The 9,987-nt window shown below is 38.0% G+C and overlaps 1 long non-coding RNA gene across 1 annotated transcript in view; it reads left to right on the forward strand.

The window, feature by feature from the left end:
• LOC123623049 overlaps positions 1–9,204 on the forward strand; it is a 30,015-nt gene extending 20,811 nt beyond the window's left edge. The window contains exon 3 of the long non-coding RNA XR_006729767.1: positions 9,185–9,204. This is a non-coding gene — a long non-coding RNA (uncharacterized LOC123623049). The remainder of the gene's footprint in view (positions 1–9,184) is intronic.
• The last annotated feature ends 783 nt before the right edge of the window (positions 9,205–9,987 follow it).

A 9,987-nucleotide genomic window follows, 5' to 3' on the forward strand; every position in this document is an offset into this window, starting at 1 on the left:
ATTCTGCCCACTCAACAAAAGAAATGTATTTAATTTTATCAGATTGCAAAACTCTTTTAAGCCCTGATTTCTGTATACATTCCACATCTACTAAACTCTTTTAACTCTTATCAATAAATTAAGTTCAGAGGTTACTTCTTAATATTCTAGCTACTCTGCATTATAAGGTCAATATATAACATTCTTCATTTTTTCTTTCTCCAGTAGATAAATAATGGCCTATAATTTGCCCTGAACTGCAGATATGTTCTTTTAGTCATATGAAGCTGTTTCCGAAAATTTCATTATAGAAATGAGAAAGTTAAGGGTGAGGAAAACAAATTTCTATTAATGGTTATAAACTGTGAGTTAGATATTCTCACAAATGATCATTTAATATCATATAAAAGAAAAGAAATAACAATGTGATACAATTGGGTGTAGGCTATGTTAGGCATGACATTAAAATTTAAAAAAATGTACTAGTCATAATTTGGCCAGAAATTTTCAATAAATATTTACTTATGCAAATCTCTTTCTCATTCATTTCTATACAACGTTTCTGTCCTCCAAAAATAGTTTTTCTTCATTTTCATGAAAGTATTATATGTATGATATAATGTGGTCATCTGGTCTTCTTCATAAAACTGAGATGTGTTGAGGGAAATGCCCACCCTTTGAGTGGTGGGAGGGTGGCCTGGAGCAGATGTAGTAACATCTCAAAGTTACCGGAATTGCCACTTCTCAAACCATCAAAATGAGTCTCTGTCTCTTGGTATCCTGAAATGTTCTTCTCAAAAGAAACACTGGTTAATTGAGGAAGAAGAGTCTCAATTTAGCCAAAGCCAAAAATAGTAGACCTATAAGTTCATTTAAAGTCTTATTATATTATTAGTCGCTTCTTGAGTAATTTACTATTAGTATTATAATAGTAACATAATGACCCACTGATTGGCTAATAGATAACATTCCAAATGTGATACAGAGAGCACCTCTAGGGTAGCTCCACCGTAAGTACAAATGCAGCTTTTTCTCCTCATATCTTCTAAATGTTCTTGCATTTATTTCAGTAGTGTAGTTGTATCGAGGTAGCATAACACTCCTTCATCCTACGTATGACCAGAACCAGTATCATCCTTAGCCTTGGCTATTGATTAATATTGGGGATATTTAAAGAAATATGGTTTGTTAAGGGATCATTGTTTGAAATATAAAATTTCTTCTAAAACCTAAATTCTTGAACAATTTATAATATTTTTAGCTAACTTTATCCAGGTATCTCTATACTCACTCATTCTTACCACTTGGCACTTTTAAACTAAGTGGATTAGCTTTGTTTCCATCAACAGTTGTTATGCATGTGTGCATTCATAGTGGCTTCACTCCCCTGGGCTTCACTAATCTATGCAGGATGTTCTCAAGTCTTTAGGCAAGAACTTAATTATTTCATTTCCCAGTTTTAAAAATAAAATTCATGTGCAGTTATAATAGAATTACTATATTACCTAGAAGATATCAGAAATTAATGCAGTCTTTTGAAAGACAAGATGTTACTCCTTTTGCAGAAGGGGTTAAGTCTGTGGGAAGAAATATAATACTCCTCCAGGTTTAAATTCTACTCAAAACTCACAAAGCCTGGAGCTTCCACATTAAATTGTGATTTTGTTGCTTTGCCTAAATGATTTTTCACTTTTCTTCAATTTTTTTTTGTATTTTATTTTTAATTCTCTGAATCGTAGAAAATAACTCCAGACCTGTAGGCCCAGAGTGGTAATTTTAAAAGTAGTTGAAGGGAAAATATAAATTACTCATTTTCTTTTTCAAGTGTTGTTCTTTAGAAAAATAAAGACAGCAATGGTGACATTCGGGATTTTCTAGCCCAATTTATCGTAGGGATGAGAAAACTCGGTCCCAGAAACATGAAGCAAGTTCCCTAAAATAGAACTGATACCTGGTAGCTGAGCAAAGTGTATGATCCTCTCTTGAGTGTTGCCTTCCTACCCCCCACCATCCTCGTCCTCAGCATTTCCCAGATTCCATGTGAATTTATCCTGAGGCTCTTTAATCTGAAAACAAACAAACAAGCAAAGCTTCAGGTCTTTTCTGTCTATGTAAATGCAAATTTAAGAAAGCAAATTTCTCCATTAGGAAAAGACCTTCATCTTTTAATTTAAAATCTCTAGATTTAATAAACGGGCAGTTTGTCTTTGGCAGCCTCCTGGCTCCCTGCTCTGGTCCCTCCTCCTTTCCGGGCAATACCTCTGGAGTCTAAGCAAGAATGAGGATCACCCATAGGAACTTCAGGTGTGTCTCCACCAAGAGCATTTGCAGTTGTGAAGATGTGTTTGTCTTTACTCTATAATAGTAATGGAATGTCTGATGGTGGTGGGTGTGCTCATAATTCTAGACCAACAATCTCGCCTATCTCTTCCTCCATTACCCCAAAAATATTTATTCATATGCTTATTTCCCTCTCTCTTGTTTCCAAAGGGTTTGTGGCCATCCTACACCCCATAGGGAGACAGAATTTCTGCCTAGGTTTAAGGCAAGCCTTCTGTAGCATGTTATACATTGTTAATTCTGAGACATCTAGACATTCTTAGTATTTTCATACTGCTAAGAGCTACCAGACTGTCCCTAATGCTATGCTAACTAAAGAAAAACCAACTAAAATGAGAGCAAATTAAAAATAGTACTGACCATCCAAACTGCTGTATTTTTTTTTAATGAAAGTTTTTGCATATATAAAAATCAATTCAAAACCATGGACTCCTAGTCTAATAATCTTTATACCAATAAGTGCAAACATTTTGTCTCTCTTAGTAAAATGTTAATGCAATGCAAATGGTATTTCTCTATCTCAAATAAATGTACCCCTCTTGACTGTAAATTAATAGAAATAGATCCAATTATAAGAGTTTAAAATACTCCCTCTTTTTTTAAGCAATGTATAAATTATGTAAATATTAAAATCTAGAAAGAAAACAGAATACATTATTGGGTCAATATCTTACCATAAACATCTCAAATTAATTATTAATTTTCTACAATCAACTAATTTATTTTGCTATACTAAAACATACAAGGGTTCCACATAAATTATTGTTAATTGCATCAGTTTCATTTGTAATGCTGTATATTTTCCATTGAGCTTTAATGAGAGCTATTTATATATGTACTGTAATAAACATATTACAGATCAGGTTTTTTCCTAGAACTGCAGTTATGAAAGAGAAAAAGAAATCAGAAATCAAGAAGAATAAAAGTGGTATGATTTAACAGAATGCTGGGAATGACAGTAAGTTGTTTGGAAATTATTTTAATTTCCTGTAGGCTCCTGTTCTGTCATATAATCACTGAACTTGTTGTTCTCATGAATTGCCTATAAAAGTGCTTCTCAAACATTCATATGCATAACAAATGTCCTAGGGAATTTGCTAAAATGAAGATTTCTATTCCACAGGTCTGAGATGGAACACTCGATTCTGAATTTTAAACAGTCTCTCAGGTGATTGCAGTGCCACTAGCTTGCGATCACAGTTTGTGCAGTAAGGCTGTAGAGCAAAGGGTCTCAAACGTGGTCCATTGTCCAACTGCAACACATTCATTAGATTGCTTGTTTACCAAAAAATGTAAAATGCTAACAATCACCCTGGACCCAGTGCAACTAAATTTCAAGGTTGCAGCCCAATTTTTACCAAGCTCTCCATGTGAAAGTTTATGGACAGCGAAGTCTGAAAAGCCATACTCCATGGAGAATTCCACAACTCTAAGGTATATGTGCCTTTAACCCTAAATGTTAGACATGGGAATCAAGTAAACCTTTTCAAAACATAATCAAATGAGCACAAGGCTGTAAAACAGAACTGGTGCCAACAACTATTGCCTGAAAAAAGTTATTCCAGATAGTTAACTTTCTGAGATAGCTCTGTCATCCTGTCTCTTTATTTGATGATACAGACTTTAGCTGCTAGCATAGTAGCCCTAAATTTAATGTGAATCAAATCACCTGAAGGGTTTGGTAAACCAGAATTTCTGATTAAGTAGGTCTGGGCTGGGGTCCAGGAATCTGCATTTCTAAGTTCCCAGGTGATGTAGAAGCTGCTGGTCTGGAGACCACACTTTGTCCTATTGCATGATCTCAATCACTCATAAAATATAAAACTTTGCTGGTCCATTGAATTAATTTATTCAATGCAAGTGTCATTTAAAATGGGCACATTTGTTGAACACAAACTGTTTGTTCATATGTTGAGACGGTTCATAGGCCTTAAGAAAGAAACATAAGATATCGTCCCTATTTTCTGGGATTTTGTAGTCCAAGTAGATAGATCAAACTAACATATAAAACCATTCAATGGAACTTTAAAGAAGTACATAGTAAGGTGTTAACAAATGAAAGAATTATACTCAGATAACTTCCAAAGTGGCTTGACTTAGCTTGGATTGGTTTAATGAAAAATATGGCATTAAAAGTGTTCCTGTTTGCAGTGATAGCAACTTGAAAGAACATTAATTTAATATTTATAGATTCTTTGGGCTTTTATATGGAGGCAATTATAGCTCCTACAAATAATGACTGCTTTGTACCCTTCTTTCCAATCAATCCTTATATTTTAAATTTATTATTTTTTATTTCCTAATGTGATTTTTTTGAATATGTAATATTTCACATGGTTCAAATACAGGCCTGCCACAGTGTGAGACCTGAGTGGTATTTATTGGTTCATACCCTATTCACATGGGGTTTTAAGTAAATAGTTTCTCTTGAAGTCGGGCTATGGGGTTTCCATTCACTTTGAATCTAATATGAACATCCTGACCCATAAGGGTGACCCACTAGTCTTCATATGTTTTGTATCCTTCCAGAATTTTTACATGCCTATTGAAGCAGAGATGACTGTGTAAGATTACTTTTAACCTTATTATAATATCTCAGATACTGGCACCATAATTTTCATTACATTATTAGTTCTCTAACCTTAAAAATCAGACAGAAGTCAATAGGAGAAGGGAAATCAATTGTATCTACCCATAATTTTGCTTACTGTATTCTTTCTTCCTTCCTGATGTTCCAAGGTTCCTTCTTTTATCATTTATTTTCTGTTTAAAGAACTTCCTTTAGCAATTATTTTAGGATAGGTAGGCTGCCAGCAACTTCTCTTTGTTTTCTTCCTCTGAGAATGCCATGATGTCCCCTTCATTCCTGAAGGATATTTTCACTGGGTATAGAATTCTGGGTTGACAGTTCATTTCTTTCAGCACTTGAGAAATATTTCTTCTGGCCTCTGTTGTTCCTAATGAGAAATCTATTCTCATTCTAATTGTGTATTTCCTCTGTAATCAGGTGTTCTTTTCCTTTCACTGCTTTTAAGATTTTTTTCTTTATCTTTAGTTTCAGGGTTTTAAATATTATGTGTCATGGTATAGATCTGTGTTCATGTTTCAGGTTCCCTTGGTTTGTTTGTCATCTGCCAAAATTGTGATATCTTCAGCAATTACTTTGTTGAGTACTTTTCCAGTCCCCTATTCTTTCTCCTCCCCTTCTGGTACTCCAATAACACAAACGTTAGCTCTGTTGTTATAGGACCACAGGGCCCTGAGGCTCTGCTCATTTTGTTTTTTAGTCTCTTTTCTCTCTATTGATCAGATTGTATAATTTCTATTGTTCTGTCTTCAAGTTCAGCGAGTCTTTTCGTTGCACACTCTATTCTGTTGATGAGTCCTTCGGTCAGGTGTTTGTTTCAATTATATTTGTCAGTTCTAAAGTTTGTTTCCTGTCTTCTGTTTTGATGCTAAAACTTTCATTTTCTTCATTTGTTTCAAGTGTGTTTATAATTACTTATTGAAGCATTTTTATGTTGGTTGCTGTAAAATTTTTATTAGATAATTTTAACACCTGTGTCCTCTCAGTTTTGACATCTGTTGAATATCTTTTATCATTCACATTGATATTTTTCTTGTTTTTGCTTTGAGTAATTTTTGGATTGAATTCTGGACATTTTGGGTATTGTGCTATGAGACTCTGGATCTTATTTAAATGCTCTGTTAGCAGGCCTCTTCATATACCACTGGGGAAAGGGAAGGTCACCTTATAACTGCCAGATGAAGGTGGAAGTCTAGGGTCTTCATTGAGCCAGGCTGGAGAGGCACTTGTCACTTCAGGGTGGTGATGGGAGTTAGGGCTCCTCACTTTGCTGGGGCACTACCCTGGTGGCAGCTGGCAGAAGGGCTCTGTTACTGCCCCCAGTGGGACTTCAATGATACTGTGGGAGAAGAGAGCCTTTTTGCTACTAGGAAGTGGTAGAAGTCCAGATTCTACTTTTGGCTAGAGTCCAGCAGTTATTATCTGAACATTTTCTAGCCTGTGCTTTTTCCCTTTCCCTGGTCCCTTGCTAAGAAGAGCACACATTTCTTGTCTATACCATTGGTGTTTCTGGGTTGCCACCTTCTCTAGCATTCTCTGTGAGATATGTGAGTTGAGAAGGAAACCCAGAGAACCCAAAGCCATCTTTCCTTCAGTCCTGAGGTCATTAGCTGCTCTTCCATCTTCTCTCCACTTTTAGCATCTGTTTTATGTTTCTTTTATATATTACACACAGGGTGTTAGCTGAACTTGGCAGAATGTATAGGGGAAACTATCTACTTCATGTTTTCAGATACCTTTTTTTGATTTGTTAGATATACAACTATGTTAACTGAAACTCACATTTCCTAAATATGTCGATTTAAAATGCAACAGCAGTTGGAAGGTTATGCTACAAAGAAAGTCTATCTACCAAATTTCAAAGATAGTGGCGACAGTGCTCAAGAAATTTTACTGATCTATGGGTTTTGTTGTAAAATGCTGATGTTTAAGTCAACAAAATTGTCCTGTGCTGCCACCAGTTTTACACTTTTCCTTGTACCTGGTCCTTGGAATGTACAATTTTCACATTTCAAAGCAGAAGCTGGGAAGAAGCAGCAGATGGAGGGACTATGCCACAGCAAGTAGATTCATGCCAGAAAATGGAAGATGGAATTGAGAGTCTGAGCCCTTTCATCTGATACACCCCCAACACCCATAGCAGCACATTTTTCATTTCTGCATGAATTTAGGGGAAGACAATATATGTAATTTTTAAGTTTCAATACATACTATTGAACATCTACTTTGTGACAAGTGTTTTGCTTGTTGCTTAGAGATACACAGACAGCAGGGAAAAGAGCTCCCTCTATCCCCTAAGGGAGCACAGAGCCAGAGCTTCCATGGGCAGCAGGCCACACCCTGCAGGATAGTGAGGGGCTAGTGGGGGTGCAGCTGTGCCCTGGGGCTGTGACCAAGAGAGGATGCAAAGTGCAGCACATGAGTGTCATCACTGAGCGGGAAGGCCCTCTTGGCAAATGGGTTTATCCAGAAAAAGGGAAAAGCACACTCCAAGACATATTTTTAATTGCGAAAGAGGTAAAAGTTTCTTTCGTGGCATGGTTCCCTTTTCCTTCCAAAAACTACCTAATCAGCCCCACTTTCAGTGACCTCATACTGACAGACAGTCCCAGTTAAGTGTTAAGTCGTCTTACAAATTTTATTCTTAGGCATGAGTGATTTGATTTTTCTCATTTCAGTCATAGCTATAATTTGGAAGCGGATACAAATGCTGTACGTTGCTAATTTCAAGGCTAGTGATAAAACTTCCAACACTCTGGCACTTGAGAGTTAGATAAAAATTGACTTATAGTAAGAATATTTAAAGCCTAGTCAAATGCCCCATTTATCTGACTAAAACCACAATTAAATACTGAAAACTCCAAAACTGAAAGAGAAAAATGAAGAGAAAAGGACGGAGCTCAATGAAGAAGCAAGGAAGGGAGGAAGGAAGAAAAATAAGGAAGAGGACGGGAAGGCCAGGATGCCGCCCCTCAGAGATGCACGGAGCAATTATCACTGCATAAGCGTGTGTGACTCGGTGGACATAGCCAGGGCAGGGCAACCTCATGGACCTGCAACCTGTGCCCTTGTACCAGGCTTTCCTCTCAAAAGGACGCTGAGCTTGGTTTAAGGCTCCACTGTCACCATCTTGAAATTTATAATAATTTTACCTCTGAAGTTGTGCTTTTTAGGTGATGTTCAATGGGACAATAGGCCATGCAGGTGAGCCAAGGAGGTATGGGCAATATGTGTGCCCCTTGTTCCTGCTCCCTAATGCACAGAATATCTGCAGTGCCCCAAGAGCACAGGATGCCCCCAACTGCAAGTGTGTGGGGGTCCAGCGAGACCCATCTGAGCACCAGGGAGGTGTTGAGTGAGCAGAACTCTGCCCACCTTCGAAGGCTGTGCTCTCCGTTCAAACCAGAACGTGCAAATGCAGAAAGAAAGCCATGGACATCCAAGAACCACAAACAACTATCCTGTCCTATCCTTTTTTAACAATTATGTTACTTCCCTGAATGAACCAACCACTTACACTGAAAATGACGGTGTAGAAAGAAAGCAAAGATGGCAGCCCACGACTCCCTCTCTGCTCTGTGCTTCCTTCCTCATCAGCAGGCCCATCACAGACAGCGCCGGTAGACCGTGTGCTTGTCAAAAGGGAAGTACAAACCCTGGAGTCTGCGGGGTGCAGCATTTCCACTCTTCTGTTGAGAACAAGCTGCCTCCGCGTGCACAAGCTATGAACCCGGACTGCATAATTTCAGAGATTCCAAAATTGCAGGTTAAAGGGCATAACTGTTAAATGTCTTTTATTTGCATCTAAAGCTGGCATTGCACAAGAGATGCATGGTAAAATCCTAGCTGCTAGTGATTTAAATGTCTGTATTTTGTTTGTTAGAATGATATTAAACAGCCAGTAAAAACCACTGTGACAAGTTGATAGGCCACAGAAGAAATGGAAAGACTATATGTTAATACCTTTAATGGCACATTTTTCTTGCCTTTTGGACAAAGGTATTTGCATTTTGCTTTTGTACTTCACTGTACAAATCATGTAGCTGGCCTGGTCCCAGGTCTAAATGGACTAAAGGGCCAAAGAGGAATCATCACTTCGCTCACTCACTGGGCAACGTTATCAAATGCTCAGAGGGATGCTGCCGAAGCGGACATGATCTTGCTGCCTTGTTGTTGTGATTCTAACCGTGGGGCGGGGTAGTTAAGAATCATTTGACATTTACTCATATATGAGAGTTGGAGATGTTTAGAGAGTATTTGTACGCTTTTGTATTTCAGCTTTACCATGTCCATGAGAAGCCATTTAAAGACAAAATGATTTAAATGTGAGCTCTCATTTTTGAAGTAGGGAGCTGCAATCCACAGATGGTAACCCAGTGAAGGGCAGACAATTGTTTCTGGAAAAGAGGTGAGTTTCAACATCCTCCAAGACTACCTTACCTTGGAAAAGTCCCTGGATGGGGAGGACAGAGGGAGCCAAAAATTCAACCTGCCGTCTTCTTGTCTTCTCCCATCTTTTGTTATCATGGTATGGAGCTTCCCTGTGTGCCCTGGTGGCACGACCTGGCCTCTTGGGCACATGGGTGCTGGAGCCTCGACTGGCACATGGGCAAGGTTTGGAAGCCCAAGGACCCCTCGGGGCTGAGACACCAGGAGGTTAAGAGATGAGCCAGCCAGAATGCAGGCACTGGCTCCAGGGTTGGTGGGCATGGCAACTGGACCCACTGTGACCCCAAAGGTAGGTGGAATTCCAAATTAAAGAATGCGCTTTGTAACATTTTTGTAAACAAACAGAAATATAATAAACATGAGACAGCATGGTTTTCAAGGCCAATGCCAAAGAAATATCTAGAATAATAAGATCAATATTTACAGAATAAAATTCTAGGAGAATGACATGCTTTGCCGATGGCCTGGAAGAAACTACCACAGTTGGGATATGAAGCTGTTGGGTCTAAATTAGAGTGTTGACTCCAGGGTTTTCTTTTCATTCTTTAGTTCAGTGTTTTATACTTGAGAATTGGTTTCAATATGTGGGCAATTATGTTTGTTTCAGTACAAGTATCTATATATTTGGAAGT

Source organism: Lemur catta, chromosome 18 (genome assembly GCF_020740605.2).
Source record: "Lemur catta isolate mLemCat1 chromosome 18, mLemCat1.pri, whole genome shotgun sequence".
Lineage (NCBI taxonomy): Eukaryota > Metazoa > Chordata > Mammalia > Primates > Lemuridae > Lemur > Lemur catta.